Source organism: Cetorhinus maximus, chromosome 38 (genome assembly GCF_964194155.1).
Source record: "Cetorhinus maximus chromosome 38, sCetMax3.hap1.1, whole genome shotgun sequence".
NCBI lineage: Eukaryota > Metazoa > Chordata > Chondrichthyes > Lamniformes > Cetorhinidae > Cetorhinus > Cetorhinus maximus.
The window spans coordinates 4,015,064-4,041,620 of record NC_135916.1 but is presented as its reverse complement, the minus strand read 5'-3'; the positions used below and the strand labels follow the sequence as shown (position 1 = coordinate 4,041,620).

At 46.7% G+C, this 26,557-nt stretch overlaps 5 non-coding genes across 5 annotated transcripts; all 5 read right to left on the bottom strand.

Moving 5' to 3' along the window:
• Window positions 1-2,411: 2,411 nt before the first annotated feature.
• Window positions 2,412-2,483, bottom strand: trnaa-cgc (transfer RNA alanine (anticodon CGC)). The gene has a single exon. It is a non-coding gene; the product is annotated as a tRNA-Ala (tRNA).
• A 5,695-nt stretch (window positions 2,484-8,178) lies between these two features.
• On the bottom strand, window positions 8,179-8,250 carry trnaa-ugc (transfer RNA alanine (anticodon UGC)). The gene has a single exon. It is a non-coding gene; the product is annotated as a tRNA-Ala (tRNA).
• Window positions 8,251-12,252: 4,002 nt separating this feature from the next.
• Window positions 12,253-12,324, bottom strand: trnaa-ugc (transfer RNA alanine (anticodon UGC)). Its single transcript has one exon. It is a non-coding gene; the product is annotated as a tRNA-Ala (tRNA).
• Window positions 12,325-14,938: 2,614 nt separating this feature from the next.
• trnaa-ugc (transfer RNA alanine (anticodon UGC)) lies at window positions 14,939-15,010 on the bottom strand. The gene has a single exon. It is a non-coding gene; the product is annotated as a tRNA-Ala (tRNA).
• Window positions 15,011-23,294: 8,284 nt separating this feature from the next.
• trnaa-cgc (transfer RNA alanine (anticodon CGC)) lies at window positions 23,295-23,366 on the bottom strand. Its single transcript has one exon. It is a non-coding gene; the product is annotated as a tRNA-Ala (tRNA).
• Window positions 23,367-26,557: the final 3,191 nt, after the last annotated feature.

Genomic DNA, 26,557 nt, shown 5'->3' with positions numbered 1-26,557 from the left:
TCTACATTGTTTTGGAAGTGACATGACTAAACAAGTTTGTAACGGAGGATGGTGCCTCAGGAGAGAAACGTGAAAGATATAGACTGACTTGGGAGCCAGCGTGGGCAGTTGGGTGGTCAGCAGTTTAGTGGGAACAGAACTCAGGGAAGAGGAGGCGGGGCTCATGGACAGGAAGAGTTCCCTGGTATTCGGAGCAGCTCAACAGCGCCCTCCCTGGAGAGTCACTGACAGCATCTCTTGCAATCCCCTGTCTGACTGCAAATGTACAAATGCTTTGGAAATGATAGGCCTAAAGAAGTATTGGCGGACGGAAAGAGTGTGAAAAATATTTAGCCCTTGGTAGCTGAAACGAAAACAGAAAGACCTGGAAAACACGTCAGAGCCGGCAGCACCAGTGGAGAGAGGAGCAGGTGGTTTCAGAGCCGGAAATGAGTCATCTTCGGAACAGAGGAGAGAGATAGGGCAGTGATGGGTTCTCTGCTGTTGAAAAGAAGGGCAGAAGCACGACTGCGGCTAAGGAGGTGAGGGATAAGATAGATAGCGGGGCAGACTGAATGAAAAACGTGTCATTGAAAACAAGACAAAATGAATGCCAATGATTCTATTAAAGGCACAAAACATTTGCCTAGATTAGGTGATAATAGCAGAATAAAGGTGGGCGCTGTTTTAGAGCAAAAGAGCAGAATGTGTTAGTACTGGAAGAGGCAGCTCATTGGCGAGACCCAAGCTTAGTGACAAAGAGTTCCATCAGCTCATCGCACTTATTGTTGGAGTTGAGTGTGGAGGCAGGCGAGAGTGTTTCAGGATAAGGTGTCTTATTAATGAATGGAAGCCCAGTGCTATCTCTGTGTCCCAGCATGCTCCTGGAATAGTGCATGGTTTCATTCGATGCATTCTTTCGCATGTTCCAGACACACCCTGGACGTGGACATCTCAACCGGCTACACAACACATCCTTTCAGATCTTTGTCGCTTGGAGTTAAGCAGAGAAATGGGTTGTACTGCGGCGGTATCCGGCTTGAGAAGAGTCATTGCTTTAACAGAGAGCAGGACATTGAAGATGGCAAGACCAAGAGACTGACTGCGAAACTGATTGGTACCATTCCGTCCAGAGAGGTGTTCAGGGAGGGTAAGCGGGCAGCGAGCACAGAGGAGACAGGATACGAGGCACTGGAGGTGCAGTCACGGGAGGCGAGAAGTCACACATTGCAGGGGCTGAGGGAGAGCAGCAGTGAAGATATCTAGGCGCCAACGATTTAATGTTAATTTGGTGAGGGCTGACGAAGGGGGGTTTTGGATGTGAGGGCAGGAGCACAGAGAGTTTGCCAAAGAAGGAGAAAGTGAAAGAGAAGTGAAAGAACACACCAAGGTGCGATGTGGTTATAAGTGCCAGGCTGGCGCCTTGGCAGGCTGGGCTGGGTGGATGGGTGGGGGAGAAGTGGAGGCTGAATTCACAGAGAAGGTGCCACTCACCCATGTCAGCTTCCCATCAAGACCAAGGCCTCGGTACAATCATCACAATCTCGATAGAATCACCCCGAATCTCGATGTAATCACTCCCAATCTTGGTACAATCACAAACAATCTCGAAACAATCACCACAATCTCGATAAAATCACCCCCAACCTCGATACTATTACCCCCAATTCTCGATACAATCACTACCAATCTTGTTACAATCACCCCCAATCTCGGTACGATCACTCCCAATCTCGATACAATCACCCCCAACAAGTTCACGAATGTCGAAACCACCCGACATCTCAAACACTGGGAACTGATTCGACCCATCGACACTATCTAGACCACTCATGATTTTGAACACCTCTGTCAAACCTCCTGTCAACATTCTCTCCTCGAAGAGGGAAAGCCACAGACTCTGCACTGCCACCTCGGATTTGAAGCCCCTTGTCTCTGGAGCGCCCCTGGTTATAACCTCAATGTAAAACATACTGAAAACTTCACATCCTTTCTAAAGCGCCCTAACCAGAATGGGACACCATACTCTGGTTAAGTTACTCCCTGAGCTGGAGGGATCCACAAACACCCCGGTAACTGAGGACTTGGACTCTCCTGAACGAGTGCTCTGAGTGACTGTCGTGAGTCGCCAAACACACATAAAACTGACGGCTCAAATGTCTATTGTGTGTCTGTGGGCCCTCATTGTTGAGTCAATCAACAACCAAAAGCACTGTTTTGGTCATGTCTATCATGTTTGTCTCAATGAACAACCACAGGTTAGGTTTTGGTTCTGTGAACAGCTCTGTTTGGAAGCCATTCCAATAAATGGCGCACCCTTTATTGAATTCGGTTGCTGGAGGATGTTCGTTTTCCGCACGTATGAAGCGAGATTGCCATGTCTTTGTGTGCAAAGGTCAGAAGTTGTGCACTGCTGCATCCAAAATGTGAAGTGCAGATATCGGGGATCGAACCCGAGACCTCATACATGCGAAGCATGCGCTCTACCACTGAGCTAAATCCCCACATACCACCCACAGTGACATAAACAAGCACAAATACATACGTGTAGGCAAAGGTCATTTCGCCCTGAGCCGAGTGACGCTCTGACTGTCCTGAGACACAAAAGACTGATGGCACAAACCAGTGGCTGCTGGCCCTCATGGTTGTCTCAATGAACAACCACAGGTTGCTTGTGTGAACAGTTCTATTTTGAAGCCATTCTGACAGATGGTGCACCGTTCATTGAATTCACTTTCTGCATGTTTGAAGTGAGTTTACATTTCTGTGTGTATAAAGCTGAGAAGCTGTGCACCGCTGCATTCAGAAGGTGAAGGGTAGATAGCAGGGATCGAACTCGGGACCTCACACATGCGAATGTTAAAGGCCATTTCACCTTTCGAGCCTGTTCTACTATTGCGTAAAATGACTTCTGACAAGTGAGACAGCGATTTATTTGTACCTCTACCATCCTTCAGGGAAGGAAAATTTCATCCATATCAGGCCTGGCCGACTTATGACTTTCCACACATCGGTATGTGATTGACTCTTAACTGCCCTTAGAAAGGGTCCAGCAACTCACTCAGTTCAAGGGCAATTAGGGTTGGGTAACAAAAGCAGGACTTGCCAGTGAAATCCATATCCCATGACAGATCAAACGAAATATAAAATTAGCCCATTTCATTCGCTGCTGGCAGTGTGGACTCCTCTACTTTGGGAAGACTCAACACAGGCTGGGTGACCACTTTGTAGAACATCTCTGCTCAGTTCACAAACATGGCCCCGCCCGGGTTGCTATTCCAGTCCAGTATCTTGCTCTTATGCTCACATTTCAGTCCTCCGCTTGATGCAATGTTCCAATAAAGCCCAACAATGCTGTGGGAAAAGAACCTCATCTTCCAATTAGGCGTCTTCCAACCTTATGGACCCAACACTGAGCTCAACATCTTCAGATGATCAACTCTGTCCCCTATTAGTATTATTTTCCTCGATTGTCAGTCTATAACTTGTTCTCTTGTTTTGTTTACAGGCAGCACTGACCTTTATTCTGCATTTAACACAATCTGCTATTTTGCTTTCAGACAGCGCTGATCTTCAATATGCTATTAACACCTTCTCTAGACCAATGTTCTTTTTTTCCTTTACTATTACCATTCCCCCTCTCTTTGTCTTTTGTTCAATTGCGTCTTTGTACTTTCATCTCCACAGCCCTCTAACCAATTCATGACCATCTTTATTTGCTCCACTTTGTCTGCACCTTGGTGGCGCATCCGTCAATGAATTTGGAAGCTGGCGAATGATCGCTTTCTGCGCATATGAAGCGAGTTTACCATGCCTGTGTGTGTGAAGGTGAGAAGCTGTGCACCTCTGCATTTAAAAGTGCAAATGCCGGGGATTTAACCCGGGACCATGCAAAACATGCATTCCATCACTGAGCCTCATCACCACATGCGAAAATGTTGTACATAAACAAGCACAAATGGAGACTGCCGACACCCCTTTGTCCTTTTGTCTATGAAATCTTTGGCAATCTCTTCTTTGCCTCCACCTATCACTGGTCTTCTTTCCAGCTCTACCTGTCCCACCCCCTTAAACAGCTTATATTTCACCTCATTTCTATTTTCCTCAGTTCTGATGAAGTGTTTTATGGACTCGAAATGTGAACTGTATTCCGCTCTGCAGATGCTGTCAGACCTACTGAGATTTTCCAGGTATTTCTATTTCTGTGTAGTTACAGGCAATTTCATCGTCCGAAAATGTTTTACAATTAAGGAAAAATACTCCTTTCAGCTGAAGCAACTACTTACTTGTTCCTCTTGCACTCACGAAGGGTAAGAGTTGTAATGTGGTTACATTATAAGGTTGAGCGTCAGGTTCATCCACTGGGGACACGGATTCAAGTCGAAATTTAGGTACCAAAATGTGGAATTGAAAACTCATCTCCCAGTAACGGTGACCATGAAACCGCCATCGATTTGAGTAAAAACCCATCTGGTTCAGTAACACCCTACAGGGAAGGAAAACCTTCATCCTTATCAGGCCTGCCTTACTTGTGACTTTCCTCACATAGGTATGTGGTTGACTCTTAACTGTCCTCTGAAAGGGCCCAGCAAGTCACTCAGCTCAAGGGCAATTAGGGATGGGTAACAAAGGCACATCCTGCCATTGACACCCACATCCCATGAAAGAACAAAGGAAATAGAAAATTAGTCCATTGCATTCGCTGCTGACAGTGTGGACTCCTCTACTTTGGGAAGACTCAACACAGGCTGGGTGATCACTTTGTAGAACATCTCTGCTCAGTCCACAAACAAGGCCCATCCCCGGTTTCTATACCAGTCCAGCCTCTTGCTCTCATGCTCACATTTCAGTCCTCGGCCTGATTCAATGTTCAAGTGAAGCCCAACAAAGCAGTGGGAAAAGAACCTCATCTTCCAATTTGGCGTCTTCCAGCATTATGGACTCAAAACTGAATTCAACATCTTCAGACCATGAACTCTATTCTCTATTTGTATTATTTTCCCAGATTGTCAGTCTATGTCATTATCTGATGTTTTGCTTTCAGGCAGTTCTGACCTTTATTCTCCTATTAACACATTCTGCTATTTTGCTTTCAGACAGCGCTGACCTTTAAGCAGCATTAACACCTGCTCTGCACCAATGCTTTGAACCTTCACCCAGACCATTCCCCCTCTCTTTCCCATTTTTTCCATGGCATCTTTGTAATTTAGTGTCCCCAGCCCTCTAATCAATCCATGACCCTCTTTTCCCTATTCAACCTTCCACCTCACCTTGCCTCCAACGGCCGAAAACCCACAAAATTCCACCACTCCTGATTTCAGAAGAAACGTCATATTGAAGGTGAAATGTAAATTCTGTTTCTAACCGCACAGATGATGCTAGGTCTGCTGAGAATTGTCCAAGACTTTTTTTTCTTTTAATATGCCTATTCTATGAAGAGATTCCATGTATCAGCCATTTTCCAGTCATAAAGTTAATTTTGCATCGTTTACTCTTGTCACTGCCACGTATGAAGTCGCTGGTGAATATGCAATGGCCTCTTTTCGAATGGATATCAAAGGCTGAATCGGACGTGGAGAATTACAAACATGAAGCTCGGGAAATTACGGACAAAAGTTTTGAAGACGGAAATACATTCAGGGATTTTGGAGAGGAGAGGGAGATTGGAAATGGTAGCGGTGTCTTTCAGGTGCAGAGAGTTCATTATCTCGACATTTTCTCGAGAAGTGACATGACTAAACAGGTTTGAAACGAAAGGTGGTGCCTCAGGAGTGAACCCTGAGCAACATTGACTGACCAGGGAGCCAGGATGGGAAGTTGGGTGTTCAGCAATTTCGTGGGAACAGGACCCCAGGGAAGAGGAGGCGGTGTACATGGACTTGATGAGTTCCTCGGTTCTTGGAGCAGGTCAACAGCGCCCTCCATGGAGAGTCACTGACAGCAACTCCTGCATCCCCCTGCTGGACTGCACATGCACACAATGTTCAGAACAAATAGGCCTAAAGAAGTGTTGGTGGACAGAAAGAGGGTGATAACAATTTAGCCCTTGGAAGCTGAAATTATAACAGAAAGAGCTGAACAACTCGTCAGAACCGGCAGCAGCAGTGGAGAGAGAAGCAGGTGCTTTTCAGAGCCGAAAATGAATCTTCTTCCGATCAGAGGAGAGAGATAGGGGTGTGATGGGCTCTGTGCTGTTTAACAAAAGGGACAGAAGGACAGCTGGGGCTAAGGAGGTGAGGGATAAGTTAGGTAGCGGGGCAGATTGAATGTATATGGTGTCATTGAACACAGGACAACGAGACTCTTCCTTTCACTCACCCATAACCTGTTCTGAAAAACTCTAGCCTGCCTCCAAACTCACCCCCAACAACAAATGCGAGGAGCTGATGGAACTCTCTGTCATTGGGTTTCGGACTGTCCAATGAGCCGCCTCTGCCAGCGCTAACACATTCTGCTATTTTGCTCTCAGACAGCGCCCACCTTTATTCTGTTGTTATCACATACTCTAGGCGAATGCTTTGTGGCTTTGCGGCAGGAAGCATTAGCCCCGAGTAGGTGATAACAGCAGAATAAAGGTGGCCGCTATCTGACAGCGAAATAGCAGAATATGATCACACTGGAAGAGGCAGCTCATTGGACAGTCCAAAGCCGAATGACAAAGAGTTCAATCAGCTCCTCGCACTTGTTGTTGGGGGTGAGTGTGTCGGCCGGCGAGAGTGTTTCAGAATAAGGTACGGATTAGTTAATGGAATCCCTGGGCTATCTGTGCATCCCAGCATGGTCCTGGAATAGTGAATGGTTTCATTCGATGAGGGAGCGAACTTACATTGTTTCACGTGCTCCAACAAATCCTGGCAGTGGACATCTCAACAAGTTACTCACCGTATCCTTTCAGGCCTGTGTCCCTCAGAGTTAAGCAGAGGTGGGAGAAGTACCGGGACAGTGGCCGGCGTGAGCAAAATAATGGTTTTAAGAGAGTGCAGGACATCGAAATGGCCTAAGAGAGTGACTGCGAAATAGATTGGTAACTTTCCATCGAGAATGAGGTTCAGGGAGAGTAAGCGGGCAGCGAGTACAGAGGAAAGAGAATCCGAGGAATTAGAGATGCAGTCACGGGAGGCCAGTAGTCACACACTGCCGTGGCAGAGGGAGAGCAGCAGCGAAGATATCTAGTTGCCAATATGTTGATGATAGCGTGGAGAGCGCTGGCGAAGGGGGATTTTGGATGAGAGGGAGGAACACAGTGAGGTTGCCTAAGAAAGAGAAAGTGCGAGAGAAGTGAAAGGACACCTCAAGGTGCGATATGGTTATAAGTGCCAGGCTAGCGCCATGACAGGCTCGGCTGAGGGGGTAGGAGAGGGAGAAGTAGAGGCTTCATTCACAGGGAAGGTGCCAACCACGTCCAGGTTTCCAATAAGGCCAAGGCCCCGATATAAGCACCAACAATCTGGATACATTCACCACAATCTCGATACAATCACCCCCGATCTCGATACAATCACCCCCGATCTCGATACAATCACCCCCAATCTCGATACAATCACCCGCAATCTCGATACAATCACCCCCAATCTCGATACAATCACCCTCGATCTCGATACAATCAACCCCAATCTCGATCCAATTACCCCTGATAGGATAGGATCATGAATTTCGAAACCTCTCTACATCTCAGACACAGCGAACTGTTTTCCCCATCGACTCTGTCCAGATCGTCATGATTTTGAACGCCTCTATCATCCCTCCTATCAAAATTCCCTCATTGGAGAGCCCCAGACTCTGCACCCCATCCGCTGAACTGAAACCTGGAGCGCCCCTGGTTAAAACTTCAGTTTTCATTCTGAAAACTTCGCCTACTTCCTAAAGCTTGCCGACTAGAATGTTACACCATATTAGTTACTTACCCAGGCACTGTGTAGCAGAGGACATGGGATCAGCGGAACGAGTGCTTGAACTCTGAGTGTGGTGAGCCACAAAATAAACTGTGAGCCCTCATGGTAACCTCAATGAAGAGCCTCAGGCGCGGCTTTGCTTCTGCGAACAGCTCTTTGGAAAGCAATTCCGACAGACGGCGCTTCCTTCATTGAATTCGGTAGTTGACCAATGCTCGCTCTCTGCACATACGAAGCGAGTTTACCATTTCTGTGTGTCCAAGGGCACACTGTGTGCAAATGGCACCACTGCAGTCAGAAGGAGAAGTGGAGATGCCGGGGATCGAACCCGGGACCTCATACATGCAAAGCATGCGCTCTACCACTGAGCTACATCCCCAGATGCCAACCAGGCCAAATGCATGTTTAGTTAAAGCGTATTTGACCTTTCAAGCCTGTTCTCCTGTTCAGTGAAATCGCTCACATACCAAAAGCACAAACATAAACAAGCCCAAATGCATATGTGTAGTTAATAGTCATTTCACCCTTCGTAACTGTTCTAGCATTAAGTAAAATCACTCCTTTCAGGTGAAGCAACGATTTACTTGTACCTTTTCCAATCACGACGTGAGACAGTGGTAATGTACTTGCACTAGTATTATTGAAGCCCAGGCTCATCCACTGGGGACACGGGATCAAACCGACATTGTTAAAAACCACCTGGTTCACTGACTTCCTTCTGGGAAGGAAAACCTTCATCCTTAACAGGCCTGGCCTACTTGTGACTTTCCACACGTAGGTAGGTGGTTGACTGGTAACTGCCCTCTGAAATGGCCCAGCAATTCACTCAGTTCAAGGGCAACACGGAATGGCTAACAAAGGCTGATCCTCCCAGATCCTCCCTTGAAAGCACAACGGAAATAGAAAATTTGTCCTTTGCATTCGCTGCTGACAGTGTGCACTCCTCTACTTTGGGAAGACTCAACACAGGCTGGGTGACCATTTTGTGGAACATCTCTGCTTAGTCCACAAACATGCCCCTCCCCCCGCCCCCACCCCCCGGCCCCCCTCTCCCCACCCCGCCCCAGAGGTTCCTATTCCAGTCCAGCATCTTGCTCCCATGCTCACATTTCAGTCCTCGGCCTGATGCAATGTTCCAGTGAAGCCCAACAAAGCTGTGGGAAAAGAACCTCATCTTCCAATCTGGCGTCTTCCAGCCTTATGGACTCAAATCTGAATTCAACATCGTCAGACCATGAACTCTGTCCTCTATTTGTATTATTTTACCCGATTTTCAGTATATATCATTTTCTCAGGTTTTGCATTCAGGCAGCTCTGACCTTTATTCTCCTATTAACACCTGCTCTGGACCAATGCTTTGTACCTTTACTCATACCATTTCCCCTCTCTTTCCCATTTGTTCCATGGCATCTTTGTAATTTAATGTCCCCAGACGTCTAATCAATCCATGACCCTATTTTTACTGTTCCACCTTCCACCTCACCTTCCATCCAACGGCCGAAAAACCACCAAATTCCAGCACCCCTGATTTCAGAAGAAACGTCATATTGAAGGTGAAATGTTAACTCTGTTTCTAATCGCACAGATGCTGCTAGACCTGCTGAGATTTTTCCAGCACTTATTATTGTCTTTTTAATTCACCCTTATAGTGCCTGTCCTCTGAAGAACTAGCCTGTATCTGCCATTTCCCGGTTATAAAGGTAATTGTGCATCGTTTTCCCTTGTCACTGCCACGTATGACGTCGCTGGTGAATTTGCAATGGCCTCTTTTCGAATGGATATCAAAGGCTGAATCCCACGTGGAGAACTACAAACATGAAGCTCGGGAAATTACGGACAAATGTTTTGAAGACGGAAATACATTCAGGGAGAGGAGAGGGAGATTGGAGATGGGAGCGGTGTCTTTCAGGTGCAGAGAGTTCATTATCTCCACATTTTCTCGAGAAGTGACATGACTAAACAGGTTTGAAACGGAAGGTGGTGCCTCAGGAGAGAACCCTGAACAACATTGACTGACCAGGGAGCCAGGATGGGAAGTTGGGTGTTCAGCAATTTCGTGGGAACAGGACCACAGGGAACAGGAGGCGGGGCTCGTGGACAGGATGAGTTCCTCGGTTCTTGGAGCAGCTCAACAGCGCCCTCCCTGGAGAGTCACTGACAGCAACTCCTGCATCCCCCTTCTGGACTGCACATGCACACAAGGTTCAGAAGTAATAGGCCTAAAGAAATGTTGGTTGACAGAAAGAGGGTGATAACAATTTCGCCCTTGGAAGCTGAAATTATAACAGAAAGAGCTGAAATACTCGTCAGAACCGGCAGCACCAGTGGAGAGAGAAGCAGGTGCTTTTCAGAGCCGAAAATGAGTCTTCTTCCGAACAGAGGAGAGAGATAGGGGTGTGATGGGCTCTGTGCTGTTTAACAAAAAGAACAGAAGGACAGCGGGGGCTAAGGAGGTGAGGGATAAGTTAGATAGCGGGGCAGATTGAATGTATAAGGTGTCATTGAACAGAGGACAACGAGACTCTTCCTTTCACTCACCCATTACCTGTTCTGAAATACTCTAGCCTGCCTCCAATCTCACCCCCAGCAATCAGTGCGAGGAGCTGATGGAACTCTCTGTCATTGGGTTTGGGACTGTCCAATGAGCCGCCTCTGCCAGCGCTAAAACATCTGCTATTTTGCTCTCAGACAGCGCCCACCTTTAACTACTGTTATCACATATTCTGGGCGAATGCTTTGTGGCTTTGCGGCAGGAAACATTCGCCCAGAGTAGGTGATAACAGCAGAATAAAGGTGGCCGCTGTCTGAGAGCAAAATAGCAGAATATGATCACACTGGAAGAGGCAGCTCATTGGACAGTCCAAAGCCGAATGACAAAGAGTTCAATCAGGTCCTCACACCTGTTGCTGGGGAGAGTGTGTCGGCCGGCGAGAGTGTTTCAGAATAAGGTATGGAATAGTGAACGGAATCCCTGGGCTATCTGTGCGTCCCAGCACGGTCCTGGAAAGGGGAATGGTTTCATTCGATGAGGGAACGAGCTTACATTGTTTCACGTGCTCCAACAAACCCTGGCAGTGGACATCTTAACCTGTTACTCACCATATCCTTTCAGGCCTGTGTCCCTCAGAGTTAAGCAGAGATGGGAGCTGTACCGGGACAGTGGCCAGCGTGAGCAAAATAATGGTTTTAAGAGAGTACAGGACATCGAAATGGCCTAAGAGAGTGACTGCGAAACTGATTGGTAACTTTCCATCGAGAATGAGGTTCAGGGAGGGTAAGAGGGCAGCGAGTACAGAGGAAAGAGAATCCGAGGAATTAGAGATTCAGTCACGGGAGGCCAGTAGTCACACACTGCAGTGATAGAGGGAGAGCAGCAGTGAAGATATCTAGTTGCCAATATATTGATAATAGCGTGGAGAGCGCTGGCGAAGGGGGATTTCGGATGAGAGGGAGGAACACAGTGAGGTTGCCTAAGAAAGAGAAAGTGCGAGAGAAGTGAAAGGACACCTCAAGGAGCGATATGGTTATACGTGCCAGGCTAGCGCCATGACTGGCTCGGCTGAGTGGTTAGGAGAGGGAGAAGTAGAGGCATCATTCAGAGGGAAGGTGAAACCACGTCCAGGATTCCAATAAGACCAAGGCACCTTTATAAGCACCAACAAACTCGATAAAATCACCCCCAATCTCGATACAATCATCCTCGATCTCGATACAATCACCCGCGATCTCGATACAATCACCCCCAATCTCGATACAATCACCTCCAATCTCGATACAACCACCCCTGATACGATCATGAATGTCGAAACCTCTCTACATCTCAAACACAGGGCACTGTTTTTCCCATCGACTCTGTCTAGAGCTTCATGATTTTGAACGCCTCTATCATACATCCTGTCAAAATTCCCTCCTCGAAGAGCCTCAGACTCTGCACCGCCTCCGCGGAACTGAAGTCCCTTCTCCCTGGAGCGCGCCTGGTTATAACCTCAGTGCAACCTATTTTGAAACCTTCGCCTCCTCCCTAAAGAGTGCTGTCTAGAATGTGGCACCATACTCTGGGTTAGTTACTGACCAGGGGTTACTTACCCAGGCACCGTGTAGCAGAGGACATGTGCTCAGCTGAACGAGTGCTTGAACTCTGAGTGTGGTGAGCCACAAAATAAACTGTGAATCCTCATGGCAACCTCAAAGAAGAACCGTAGGTGCGGATTTGCTTCTGTCAACAGCTCTTTTAGAAGCAATTCCGACAGATGGCGCTTCCTTCATTGAATTCAGTTGTTGACCAATGTTCGCCTTCTGCACATATGAAGAGAATTTACCATGTCTGTGTGCACAAGGGCACATTGTGTGCAAATGGCACCACTGCATTCAAAAGGGGAAGTGGAGATGCCAGGGATCCAACCCGGGACCTCATACATGCAAAGCATGCGCTCTACCACTGAGCTACATCCCCACATGTCAACGATGGTAAATGCATGTTTAGTTAAAGTATATTTGAACTTTCAAGCCTGTTTTCCTGTTCAGTGAAATCACTCACATGCCAAAACCACTAACATAAACAAGCACAAATCCTTATCAGGCCTGGCCTAAAAGTAGCTGGTTTGATGTGGTTATAACTGCCAGGCTGGCACCATGACAGTCTGGGCTGCAGACAGTGAGGTGGAGGCTTCCTTCACAAAGAAGGTGCCACGCACCCATGTCCAGTTTTCCATCAAGTCCAAGGCCTCGATACAATCTCCCCAATCTCGATATAATCTCCCCTAATCTCGATAAAATTGCTTCAAATCTCGATACAATCACCGCCATTCTGGATACCAGCACCCCCAACCTCGATGCAATCACTTCCAATAAATTGATCGTTGTTATAGCCTCCCTACAACTCAAACACAGGGATCTGTTTCTCCCCATCGACTGTATCTCAACTCCACATGATTTTAAACGTCTCTATCATACCCCCTATTAACATTCCCTCCTCAAACGGAAAAGCCCCAGACTCTGCACAGCCTCCACTGATCTGAAGCCCCTTGTCTCTCGAGCGCCCCTGATAATAACCTCAGTCTGAAATCTTTGCATTCTTCCTAATGAGTCCTGGCCAGAATGGGACAGCATAATCAGGTTGATTTACTCCTCGAGCTGGAGGGATCCACAAACACCCAGGCATTGTGTAGCCGAGGACCTGGACTCGACTGAACGGGTGCTTAAACTCTGAGTGAGTGTCGTGAGTCACCAAGCACACAAAGGACTCACGGCACAAATGCCTATGCTGCGGTTGTGCGCCCTACTTGTTGTCTCGATGTACAACCACAGTTTCAGTTTTGGTTCAGTGCGCAGCCAGTCCAGCAGGTGGCGCACCCATCATTGAATTCATGGCTGGCGGTTGTTCGCTTTCCAGACGTCTGAAGCGAATTCGCCCTGTCTTTGGTGTTCAAAGGTGAGAAGCTGTGCACTGCTGAATCCTGAATGTGAAGTGCAGATGCCAGGAATTGAACCAGGGACCTCATACAAGCGAATGATGTGCCGGAACACTGAACTGCACCCCAACATAAGACACAGTGGCACCTAAACAAGCACAAATGCCTGCGTGTAGGAAAAGGTCATTTCGCCCTTTCAGCCTGTTCTGCTGCAAACTGAAAGCACTCCTTCCAGGTGAAGCAGCGATTTACTTGTACTTATTTCACTCATGATCGGTGACAGTGGTAATGTGGTTGGACTAGTGTTGTTGATCCCAGTCTCATCCATTGGGGACAATGATTCAAATCGAAATTTAGATACAAAAATGTGGAATTGAAAACTCACCCCCAGTGATGTTGACCATGAAACCGTCTGTCTCTCTTACTGTTAAGCAGAGATGGGAGCTGTATTGGGACAGTGGCAGGCGAGAGCAAAATAAATGTTTTAAGAGAGAGCAGGACATCGAAATGGCCTAGAGAGTGAGTGCGAAACTGATTGGAAACTTTCCATCGAGAGAGGGGTTCAGGGAGGGTAAGACGGCAGCGAGTACAGAGGAAAGAGAATCCGAGGAATTAGAGATGCAGTCACGGGAGGCCAGTAGTCACACACTGCCGTGGCAGAGGGAGAGCAGCAGTGAAGATATCTAGTCGCCAATATGTTGATGATAGCGTGGAGAGCGCTGTCGAAGGGGGATTTTGGATGAGAGGGAGGAACACAGTGAGGTTGCCTAAGACAGAGAAAGTGCGAGAGAAGTGAAAGGAAACCTCAAGGTGCGATATGGTTATAAGTGCCAGGCTAGCGCCATGACAGGCTCGGCTGAGTGATAAGGAGAGAGAGAACTAGATGCTTCATTCACAGGGAGGGGGCCAACCATGTTCAGGTTTCCAATAAGGCCAAGGCCCCGTTATAAGCACCAATAAACTCCATACAATCACCCTCAATCTCGATACAATCACCCTCGATCTCGATACAATCACCCCAAATCTCGATACAATCACCCCAAATCTTGATACAATCACCCCTGATAGGATCGTAAATGTCGAAACTTCTCTACATCTCAGACACAGGGAACTGTTTTCCCCATCGACTCTGCCTCGACCTTCTTGATTTTCAACGCCTCTATCATACCTCCTGTCAAAATTCCCTCCTCGCAGAGCCTCAGACTCTGCACCGCCTCCGCGGAACTGAAGTCCCTTGTCCCTGGAGCGCGCCTGGTTATAACCTCAGTGCAACTTATTCTGAAACCTTCGCCTCCTCCCTAAAGCGTGCTGCCTAGAATGACACCATACTCTTGGTTACTTACTTACTGCGGGTTACTTACCCAGGCACCGTGTAGCAGAGGACATGGGCTCAATTTAGCGACTGCTTGAACTCTGAGTGTGGTGAGCCACAAAATAAACTGTGAATCCTCATGGTAACCTCAAGGAAGAACCGCAGGTGCGGCTTTGCTTCTGTGAACAGCTCTTTTGAAAGCAATTCCGACAGACGGCGCTTCCTTCATTGAATTCAGTTGTTGACCAATGTTCGCCTTCTGCACATATGAAGCGAGTTTACCATGTCTGTGTGTACAACGGCACACTGTATACAAATGGCGCCACTGCATTCAAAAGTAGAAGTGGAGATGCCAGGGATCGAACCCGGGACCTCATACATGCAAAGCATGGGCCCTACCACTGAGCTACATCCCCAAATTCCGGTTAATTTCTGTGCCTGTTCTAGTTTCAGTTTCTCTTTGGATACCACGCTTTGATTTATCCGCCCCTGTCACAGTTTGTGGAGATATTTTATTATCTTTGTCACAGGTAGACGTCATTTCATCAACGACGCTGATCTGTTCCCTTTCCATGCACTGACAGGGGCAGAAGGCCAATTGAAAATATAGAAACGTAGAGATTCAGTCATGTTGGAGAAGGCTTTGGGGGCGGTGGATGCGGGGATGCGTGATTTTGGGGGCTCTGCATATTCATGGTGGATGGAGATGACGGGGAGACTGGAGATGGGGGTCACTGGTTTCAAGGAGTGTAGATTTCACATCTGTTCATTTGGTGGGGAAGGGGTGAGGGTCAAGTAGGATGTTAGAAGCGCCTTTGAAGGAGAGAAGGACAATCCCTGAGGATAGAAAACGCTGAACAATATCACAAAAGATGGGAGCCAGGAAGGATAGTGAGTGTTTAGCAGTCTGCTGAGGACAGAGTAGAGGGAAGATAAGTTGGGTCTCCCTGGCATCAGAGGAGGATGATGGGAATTCAACTTTAGGATAAAGGAGGAGGAACTTTGTATATATATATATATATATATATATGCAAAGTTCCTCTTTCTTTATCCTAAAGTTGCAAGTGTGTGTGTGTATGTGTGTATGTATACACACGTGTGTGTGTGTGTTTGTGTGTGTGAGTGTATGTTACATATATATATATATATATATAAAAAAATACATATATATGTATATATATTAGCGATATGCAGGGATGACGCTGGTTTCTAAGCGTGGAGGAATTATATTTGCAGTATCTGTTACAATGCTTCAGATGTCAACTCCATGCCATCAACTCAACTTCTGGGAGATTCTGTGGTGGACAATTCCTTTGGTGTGAGACAATAGCCAGGCTCAACCAATCACTGGCAGTGAGCATAGCACACCAACAATGGCTAAATACAAATGGAGGGGCGCAATAGCTGGAGTTATGCTCTCAATCTTATTGCCATCTAGTCTAGGAGCTCCACGCCCTTGTTGCTTGAGGTGAAGCTGGAAGAGAAAGGGGGCGGTGTTACACAAAAAAGTTTCGATAACAGAAAGGCCGTCAGGGGGTATCTATTAATCATAGGAATCCTCAGACAGACCTGGTGGCCTCAAAGAGCTGTCTGTGATCTACTTTCAGGCGTGTGTCCCTGGGAGTTAAGCAGAAATGAGTGCTGTACCAGCAGAGTGCCCAGGGAGAGATATAGGAATGGTTTGAATAGGGACCAGTAGATCAAAGGTGCCAAGGTCAGTGGGGTAATCAGGTTGGGGAATTTCCATCTAGGGAGGGATCAAGGGGGTGGGGGTGGATAAGAGGGTTGTGATCTCAGAGCAGAGAGAGCACGCATTATTCGGGTGGAGTCGCGAATGTAAGCAGCGGCTATTGAAGAGGCTGAGGGAGAAACGCAGTGAAGATTTGTCGGTGAGAAGGTTTTGATGGTAATTTGGTGGACCGGAGGGAATGGGGGTTTAATGAGGAGGGAGGGGTATGAGCAAGGCGAGATTGTGAATTGACGAGAAAGCCACAGAGAAGTAAAAGGGCAGAGCAAGCGGTGATAGAAGCATTACACTGCGGATGCTGGAAATCTGAAATAACAACAGAATATATTTGAAACACTCAGCAGGCCTGAGAGCATCTGTGGAGAGAGAAACAAAGTTGATATTTCGAGTCCGAACGACTCTTCTTCAGAGGAAGTTGTGAGGTTGTGATAAGTGCCAGACAAAAACCATAACAGACCGTTCTGGGTGGAAGGCAGAGACAGGTGGGGCGAGGGGTTTTGGGACGGGGTTTTATTCATGGGGTTTTATCGAGCCTTTACTTGTAAAAATGAGATGGTTGAAAAGAATCTCCCCAATTTTGGTCTAAAATTGCCATCATGGAGATGTTAAGGACGGAACCCAGCACTTCAACTATACAAATCATGTGCTTTCCCGCTGAACCACAGTAAAGAAACACCCGCTTAGGAACTAATAGACCTTTAGAAATGTGGATGGGTAGAAAGAAGGCGGAAAATATTGAGTCCTTGGAAACTGATATAAAAACAGAAAAAGCTTGAAAATCTCGGCACGGCCGGCAGCATCTGTGGAGAGAGAAACAGTTAGTTTTTAGAGTCGAATATTAGTCTTCTTCCGAGCAGAAGAGAGACATAGGGATATGATGGGCTCTGTGCTTTTGAATAAAACTGCGGGGGAGCGGCTGGGTCTCAGGAGGTCAGGGATAATTTAAAGGGCGCGGTGGATTGAATGGAAAGATCTCACTGAACACAAGGCAAAGCGAGTGCTAATGATTGTTTTAAAGGAACAAAGCAGTGGCCCAGATTAGGTAATAATAGCAGAGTTAATGTGGGCACTGTCTGAAAGCAAAATAGCAGAATTCGGAAGTACTGGAAGAGGCAAATGATTGGAGAGTCCCAAGCTTAATGACAAAGAGTTCCATGAGCTCTTCGCACTTGTTTTTGGAGGTGAGTGTGGAGGCAGGCGAGAGTGTTTCAGAATAAGTTATGAATTAGGGAAAGCATGTCCGGGTCTACCTGTGTATCCTAGTCTTGTCCTGTAAGAATGAATGGTCCTATTCGATGAGAGAGGGAGTTTATAATGTTTTACATGCTCCAGAGACACCCTGGCAGTGAACATCTCAACCAGTTACTCGCCATATCCTTTCAAGTCTGTGTCCCATTTAGTTAAGTGGAGATGGGAGATGGGAGAGTGGCGGGCGTGAGGAATGTCTTGGTTTTAACAGAGAGCAGGACATCAAAGATGGCAAGGCCAAGAGACTGACCGCGAATCTAATTAGTTACTATTCATCGAGAAAGGGGTTCAGGGAGGGTAAGATGGCAGCGGGCACTGAGGAGAGAGAATACGAGGAGTTGGAAATTCAGTCACGGGAGGCGAGAAGTCACACATTCCTAAGGCTGAGGGAGAGCAGAAGTGAAGATATTTAGGTGCCAGCGGTTTGATGATAATTTGGTGAGGGCTGGCGAAGAGGGATTTTGGATTAGAGGGCAGGAAGACAGTCAAGTTGCCTCAGGAGAAAGTGCGAGAGAAGTGAAAGGACACACCAAGGTGCGACGTGGTTATAAGTGCCAGCCTGGCACCATGACAGGCTGGGCTGTGTGGATGGAGCATGGAGAGGAGAAGGCTTCATTCACAGGAACGTTGCGAGCGACCCATGTCAGGTTTCCATCAATATCAAGGCCTCGATACAATCACTACCATCTCGGTACAATCATCCCAATTTCGGCACAATCACCCATAATAACGATAGAATCTCCCCAGTCTCGATATATACACGTCCAATCTTGGTACAATCGCCCCAAAATTCGATATAATCAGCCCAATCTCGATACAATCATCCCCATCCCGATACAATCACCCGCAATCTCGATTCAATCTCCCCAATCCCGATACACTCACCCCAATCTCGATACAATCATCCCCAATCTTGAAAGTCAACCCCCAACCTTGATACAAACACTCCAATCTCCATAAAATCACCCCCAATTTCGATAGGATCACCCTCATTCTCGATACAATCAACCCAATCTCGATGCAATCAGCCCCAATAAGTTCATGGATGTCAATACCTCCCTTCATCACAGCACTGGGAACTGCTTCTTCCCATCGACTCTTTCTAGACCTCTCATGAGTTTGAACGCCTCTGTCAAACTTCCTCTCAACATTCCCTCTAAAAGGGGAAAAGCCCAAGACTCGGCAACACCTCTGCGGACCTGAAGTCCCTTGTCTCTGGAGCGCCCCTGGTTATAACCTCAGTGCAACCCATTCTGAAACCTTCGCATTCTTCTTAAAGAGTGCTGCCTAAAATGGGATATCCATTCTGGGTGAGTTCCTTACCGAGCTGGAGGGATCCACAAACTCCCAGGCACCGTGCAGCTGAGCACCTGAACTCTACTGAACTAGTGCTTAAACTCTGAGTGAGTGTCGTGAGTCACCAGTGTCTATTGTGTGGCCGTGGGCCCTCATTGTTGTCTCAATTGACTACCGAAGGTTGTTTGTGCTTTGCCGCATGTGCTTTGGTTATGTCTATAGTCTCTCATGTTTGTCTCAATAATCAACAACAGGTGCTGCTTTGGTTCTGTAAACAGCTCTGTTCGGAAGCCGTTCCAACAGATGGTGCATCCTTCATTGAATTTGGTTGCTGGCGCTTGTTCACTTTCCGCACATAGGAAGCGAATTTGCCATGTCTTTGGTGTCCAAAGGTGAGAAGCTGTGCACTGCTGCATCCAAAATGTGAAGCGGTGATGCCAGGGATCGGACCCAGGACCTCATACATGCGAAGCATGCACTCTACCACTGAGCTACATCCCCACATACCATATGGGCGGACATAAAAAAACACAAATACACACGTGTAGGAAAAGCTCATTTCGCTCTTTGAGTCTGTTCTACTGCAAACTAAAAACACTCCTTCCAGCTGAAGCAGCGATTTACTAGTACTTCTTTCGTTCACGATCTGTGAAAGTGGTAATGTGGTTGGATTGGTATTGTTCAATTCCAGGCTCATCCAATGGGGACACGGATTCAAATCGAGATTTAAGTACCCAAATGTGGAATTGAAAACTCGCCCCCAAGTGACGGTGACCATGAAACGGCCATCGATTGTTGTAAAAACCCATCTAGTTCACTTAAATCCTTCAGGGAAGGAAAACCTTCATCCTTATTAGGCCAAGCCTAGTTGTGACTTTCCACACATTGGTATGTGGATGACTCTTAACTGCCCTCTGAAATGGCCCAACTAGTCACTCAGTTCAAGGGCAATTAGGGATGGGTAACAAAAGCAGGTCTTGCCAGTGACGCCCACATCCCATAAAAGAACAAAATAAATATAAATTACGCTCATTGTATTCGATGCTGAAAGTGTGGAAACTTTGGGAAGACTCAGCACAGGCTTTGCGGAACTTCTCTGCTCATCCACACAAGCATGATTCCGGCCTTCTGGTCGCTTGCAATTCCAGTTCAGCATCTTGCTCTCGTGCTCTCATTTCTGCCCTCGGACTCCTGCAATGTTCCAGTGAAGCCCAATACAAGCTGGGGGGTAAGAGCCTCATCTTCCAGTTAGGCGTCTTCCAGCCTTGTGGACTCAACATTGAGCTCAACATCTTGGGACCATCAACTCTGTCCTCTATTCGTATTATTTTCCCCAATTGTCTGTCTATATCATTTTCTCATATTTTGCCTTCAGACAGCGCTGACCTTTAATCTGCTATTTACATCTGCTCTGGACCAATGCTTTCTTCCTTTACAACAACGATTTCCCCTCTCCTTTGTTCCGTGTTGTCTTTGCAATTTAACCTTCACAGCCCTCTAACCATTTCATGTCCCTCTTTATTTCCTCCACATTGCCAACACCTTGTTCTCAACAGCCGAAAAGCCAGAACATTCTCCCTCTTATCAATTCCGAAGAAGATTCATATTGAAGGTGAAATGTTAACTATCTTTCTCTCTCCACTGTTGCAGACAGACTTGCTGAGCTTTTCAATTACTTTCTGTTTTATTTTTATTTCTGCCGTTAAGTGTCTGTGCTGTGAAGAAATGCCATGTATCTGCCATTTCCCAGTTATAAAGGTAATTGTGCACCGTTTACCCTTGTCACTGCCACGCATGGAGTCGCTTATGAATTTGCAATGGCCTCTTTTTGATTGGGTAACAAGGGCTGCATCCCACATGGAGAATTTGAAACATGGAGCTCGGGAAATTATAGACAAAGCTTTTAAAGGCGGCAGCGATTTCAAGAACTTTGCAGAGGAGAGGGAGATTGGAAATGGGAGCGGTGTCTTGCAGGTGCAGAGAGTTCATTATCTCTACATTGTTTTGGAAGTGACATGACTAAACAAGTTTGTAACGGAGGATGGTGCCTCAGGAGAGAAACGTGAAAGATATAGACTGACTTGGGAGCCAGCGTGGGCAGTTGGGTGGTCAGCAGTTTAGTGGGAACAGAACTCAGGGAAGAGGAGGCGGGGCTCATGGACAGGAAGAGTTCCCTGGTATTCGGAGCAGCTCAACAGCGCCCTCCCTGGAGAGTCACTGACAGCACCTCCTGCAATCCCCTGTCTGACTGCAAATGTACAAATGCTTTGGAAATGATAGGCCTAAAGAAGTATTGGCGGATAGAAAGAGTGTAAAAAATATTTAGCCCTTGGTAGCTGAAACGAAAACAGAAAGAGCTGGAAAACACGTCAGAGCCGGCAGCACCAGTGGAGAGAGGAGCAGGTGGTTTCAGAGCCGGAAATGAGTCATCTTCGGAACAGAGAAGAGAGATAGGGCAGTGATGGGTTCTCTGCTGTTGAAAAGAAGGGCAGAAGCACGACTGCGGCTAAGGAGGTGAGGGATAAGATAGATAGCGGGGCAGACTGAATGAAAAAGGTGTCATTGAAAACAAGACAAAATGAATGCCAATGATTCTATTAAAGGCACAAAACATTTGCCTAGATTAGGTGATAATAGCAGAATAAAGGTGGGCGCTGTTTTAGAGCAAAAGAGCAGAATGTGTTAGTACTGGAAGAGGCAGCTCATTGGCGAGACCCAAGCTTAGTGACAAAGAGTTCCATCAGCTCATCGCACTTATTGTTGGAGTTGAGTGTGGAGGCAGGCGAGAGTGTTTCAGGATAAGGTGTCTTATTAATGAATGGAAGCCCAGTGCTATCTCTGTGTCCCAGCATGCTCCTGGAATAGTGCATGGTTTCATTCGATGCATTCTTTCGCATGTTCCAGACACACCCTGGACGTGGACATCTCAACCGGTTACACAACATATCCTTTCAGATCTTTGTCGCTTGGAGTTAAGCAGAGAAATGGGTTGTACTGCGGCGGTATCCGGCTTGAGAAGAGTCATTGCTTTAACAGAGAGCAGGACATTGAAGATGGCAAGACCAAGAGACTGACTGCGAAACTGATTGGTACCATTCCATCCAGAGAGGTGTTCAGGGAGGGTAAGCGGGCAGCGAGCACAGAGGAGACAGGATACGAGGCACTGGAGGTGCAGTCACGGGAGGCGAGAAGTCACACATTGCAGGGGCTGAGGGAGAGCAGCAGTGAAGATATCTAGGCGCCAACGATTTAATGTTAATTTGGTGAGGGCTGACGAAGGGGGGTTTTGGATGTGAGGGCAGGAGCACAGAGAGTTTGCCAAAGAAGGAGAAAGTGAAAAAGAAGTGAAAGAACACACCAAGGTGCGATGTGGTTATAAGTGCCAGGCTGGCGCCTTGGCAGGCTGGGCTGGGTGGATGGGTGGGGGAGAAGTGGAGGCATCATTCACAGGGAAGGTGCCACTCACCCATGTCAGCTTCCCATCAAGACCAAGGCCTCGGTACAATCATCACAATCTCGATAGAATCACCCCGAATCTCGATGTAATCACTCCCAATCTTGGTACAATCACAAACAATCTCGAAACAATCACCACAATCTCGATAAAATCACCCCCAACCTCGATACTATTACCCCCAATTCTCGATACAATCACTACCAATCTTGTTACAATCACCCCCAATCTCGGTACGATCACTCCCAATCTCGATACAATCACCCCCAACAAGTTCACGAATGTCGAAACCACCCGACATCTCAAACACTGGGAACTGATTCGACCCATCGACACTATCTAGACCACTCATGATTTTGAACACCTCTGTCAAACCTCCTGTCAACATTCTCTCCTCGAAGAGGGAAAGCCACAGACTCTGCACTGCCACCTCGGATTTGAAGCCCCTTGTCTCTGGAGCGCCCCTGGTTATAACCTCAATGTAAAACATACTGAAAACTTCACATCCTTTCTAAAGCGCCCTAACCAGAATGGGACACCATACTCTGGTTAAGTTACTCCCTGAGCTGGAGGGATCCACAAACACCCCGGTAACTGAGGACTTGGACTCTCCTGAACGAGTGCTCTGAGTGACTGTCGTGAGTCGCCAAACACACATAAAACTGACGGCTCAAATGTCTATTGTGTGTCTGTGGGCCCTCATTGTTGAGTCAATCAACAACCAAAAGCACTGTTTTGGTCATGTCTATCATGTTTGTCTCAATGAACAACCACAGGTTAGGTTTTGGTTCTGTGAACAGCTCTGTTTGGAAGCCATTCCAATAAATGGCGCACCCTTTATTGAATTCGGTTGCTGGAGGATGTTCGTTTTCCGCACGTATGAAGCGAGATTGCCATGTCTTTGTGTGCAAAGGTCAGAAGCTGTGCACTGAACTGCTGCATCCAAAATGTAAAGTGGAGATGTCGGGGATCGAACCCGAGACCTCATACATGCGAAGCATGCGCTCTACCACTGAGCTAAATCCCCACATACCACCCACACTGACGTAAACAAGCACAAATACATACGTGTAGGCAAAGGTCATTTCGCCCTGAGCCGAGTGACGCTCTGACTGTCCTGAGACACAAAAGACTGATGGCACAAACCAGTGGCTGCTGGCCCTCATGGTTGTCTCAATGAACAACCACAGGTTGCTTGTGTGAACAGTTCTATTTTGAAGCCATTCTGACAGATGGTGCACCGTTCATTGAATTCACTTTCTGCATGTTTGAAGTGAGTTTACATTTCTGTGTGTATAAAGCTGAGAAGCTGTGCACCGCTGCATTCAGAAGGTGAAGGGTAGATAGCAGGGATCGAACTCGGGACCTCACACATGCGAATGTTAAAGGCCATTTCACCTTTCGAGCCCGTTCTACTATTGCGTAAAATGACTTCTGACAAGTGAGACAGCGATTTATTTGTACCTCTACCATCCTTCAGGGAAGGAAAATTTCATCCATATCAGGCCTGGCCGACTTATGACTTTCCACACATCGGTATGTGATTGACTCTTAACTGCCCTTAGAAAGGGTCCAGCAACTCACTCAGTTCAAGGGCAATTAGGGTTGGGTAACAAAAGCAGGACTTGCCAGTGAAATCCATATCCCATGACAGATCAAACGAAATATAAAATTAGCCCATTTCATTCGCTGCTGGCAGTGTGGACTCCTCTACTTTGGGAAGACTCAACACAGGCTGGGTGACCACTTTGTAGAACATCTCTGCTCAGTTCACAAACATGGCCCCGCCCGGGTTGCTATTCCAGTCCAGTATCTTGCTCTTATGCTCACATTTCAGTCCTCCGCTTGATGCAATGTTCCAATAAAGCCCAACAATGCTGTGGGAAAAGAACCTCATCTTCCAATTAGGCGTCTTCCAACCTTATGGACCCAACACTGAGCTCAACATCTTCAGATGATCAACTCTGTCCCCTATTAGTATTATTTTCCTCGATTGTCAGTCTATAACTTGTTCTCTTGTTTTGTTTACAGGCAGCACTGACCTTTATTCTGCATTTAACACAATCTGCTATTTTGCTTTCAGACAGCGCTGATCTTCAATATGCTATTAACACCTTCTCTAGACCAATGTTCTTTTTTTCCTTTACTATTACCATTCCCCCTCTCTTTGTCTTTTGTTCAATTGCGTCTTTGTACTTTCATCTCCACAGCCCTCTAACCAATTCATGACCATCTTTATTTGTTCCACTTTGTCTGCACCTTGGTGGCGCATCCGTCAATGAATTTGGAAGCTGGCGAATGATCGCTTTCTGCGCATATGAAGCGAGTTTACCATGCCTGTGTGTGTGAAGGTGAGAAGCTGTGCACCTCTGCATTTAAAAGTGCAAATGCCGGGGATTTAACCCGGGACCATGCAAAACATGCATTCCATCACTGAGCCTCATCACCACATGCGAAAATGTTGTACATAAACAAGCACAAATGGAGACTGCCGACACCCCTTTGTCCTTTTGTCTATGAAATCTTTGGCAATCTCTTCTTTGCCTCCACCTATCACTGGTCTTCTTTCCAGCTCTACCTGTCCCACCCCCTTAAACAGCTTATATTTCACCTCATTTCTATTTTCCTCAGTTCTGATGAAGTGTTTTATGGACTCGAAATGTGAACTGTATTCCGCTCTGCAGATGCTGTCAGACCTACTGAGATTTTCCAGGTATTTCTATTTCTGTGTAGTTACAGGCAATTTCATCGTCCGAAAATGTTTTACAATTAAGGAAAAATACTCCTTTCAGCTGAAGCAACTACTTACTTGTTCCTCTTGCACTCACGAAGGGTAAGAGTTGTAATGTGGTTACATTATAAGGTTGAGCGTCAGGTTCATCCACTGGGGACACGGATTCAAGTCGAAATTTAGGTACCAAAATGTGGAATTGAAAACTCATCTCCCAGTAACGGTGACCATGAAACCGCCATCGATTTGAGTAAAAACCCATCTGGTTCAGTAACACCCTACAGGGAAGGAAAACCTTCATCCTTATCAGGCCTGCCTTACTTGTGACTTTCCTCACATAGGTATGTGGTTGACTCTTAACTGTCCTCTGAAAGGGCCCAGCAAGTCACTCAGCTCAAGGGCAATTAGGGATGGGTAACAAAGGCACATCCTGCCATTGACACCCACATCCCATGAAAGAACAAAGGAAATAGAAAATTAGTCCATTGCATTCGCTGCTGACAGTGTGGACTCCTCTACTTTGGGAAGACTCAACACAGGCTGGGTGATCACTTTGTAGAACATCTCTGCTCAGTCCACAAACAAGGCCCATCCCCGGTTTCTATACCAGTCCAGCCTCTTGCTCTCATGCTCACATTTCAGTCCTCGGCCTGATTCAATGTTCAAGTGAAGCCCAACAAAGCAGTGGGAAAAGAACCTCATCTTCCAATTTGGCGTCTTCCAGCATTATGGACTCAAAACTGAATTCAACATCTTCAGACCATGAACTCTATTCTCTATTTGTATTATTTTCCCAGATTGTCAGTCTATGTCATTATCTGATGTTTTGCTTTCAGGCAGTTCTGACCTTTATTCTCCTATTAACACATTCTGCTATTTTGCTTTCAGACAGCGCTGACCTTTAAGCAGCATTAACACCTGCTCTGCACCAATGCTTTGAACCTTCACCCAGACCATTCCCCCTCTCTTTCCCATTTTTTCCATGGCATCTTTGTAATTTAGTGTCCCCAGCCCTCTAATCAATCCATGACCCTCTTTTCCCTATTCAACCTTCCACCTCACCTTGCCTCCAACGGCCGAAAACCCACAAAATTCCACCACTCCTGATTTCAGAAGAAACGTCATATTGAAGGTGAAATGTAAATTCTGTTTCTAACCGCACAGATGATGCTAGGTCTGCTGAGAATTGTCCAAGACTTTTTTTTTCTTTTAATATGCCTATTCTATGAAGAGATTCCATGTATCAGCCATTTTCCAGTCATAAAGTTAATTTTGCATCGTTTACACTTGTCACTGCCACGTATGAAGTCGCTGGTGAATATGCAATGGCCTCTTTTCGAATGGATATCAAAGGCTGAATCGGACGTGGAGAATTACAAACATGAAGCTCGGGAAATTACGGATAAAAGTTTTGAAGACGGAAATACATTCAGGGATTTTGGAGAGGAGAGGGAGATTGGAAATGGTAGCGGTGTCTTTCAGGTGCA